The sequence below is a fragment of the Chelonoidis abingdonii genome, chromosome 8 (genome assembly GCF_003597395.2).
Source record: "Chelonoidis abingdonii isolate Lonesome George chromosome 8, CheloAbing_2.0, whole genome shotgun sequence".
Taxonomy (NCBI): domain Eukaryota; kingdom Metazoa; phylum Chordata; order Testudines; family Testudinidae; genus Chelonoidis; species Chelonoidis abingdonii.
The window spans coordinates 63,792,348-63,792,882 of record NC_133776.1 but is presented as its reverse complement, the minus strand read 5'-3'; positions in this window follow the sequence as shown (position 1 = coordinate 63,792,882).

Here is a 535-nt window from a genome sequence, read left to right as displayed (position 1 = left end):
GGGGGGGGGGGGGTGTTGAGGAAATTCAAGGGGGTGTATATCCCCCCAGGGAGGGTGTAGGGAAATCACTGCAGCTCACCCTTCCCATGAACAGGGCAGGGAATTCAAAGCAACAACACCAGCAGCTCTTAGTTAGAAAAAGAAAAAGTAAGAAACAAAGAAAAACCTTGGCAAGGACAGATCCTGTACTGGAAGCCTCTCCCTGCCTGCTCAGTCAATGCTACCTGGCACTGATCTTGGGATCAAATGGGGCAAAGAGGAGGAGAAAGAGGTGGGAGACTATAAATGAGTTTGCTCACCGCTAGGCACCCCCTTGTGGCCGGGCAGAAGGAACCCTTTGGTGGGGTTAAGAAGAAGTTTCTCCTATGGGCAGATTATTCCATACCTGCCTGCCACAGGTGTTTCTTGACCCTTCTCTTGAAGTAGCTGGTGCTGGCGATTCTGACATTCCAACCCCTTGTTCCACACAACCCAACTCTACTCCACTGACAAGATGTCAGCAAGCATTTACTCAATGGCCAGGAAGATTATCAGG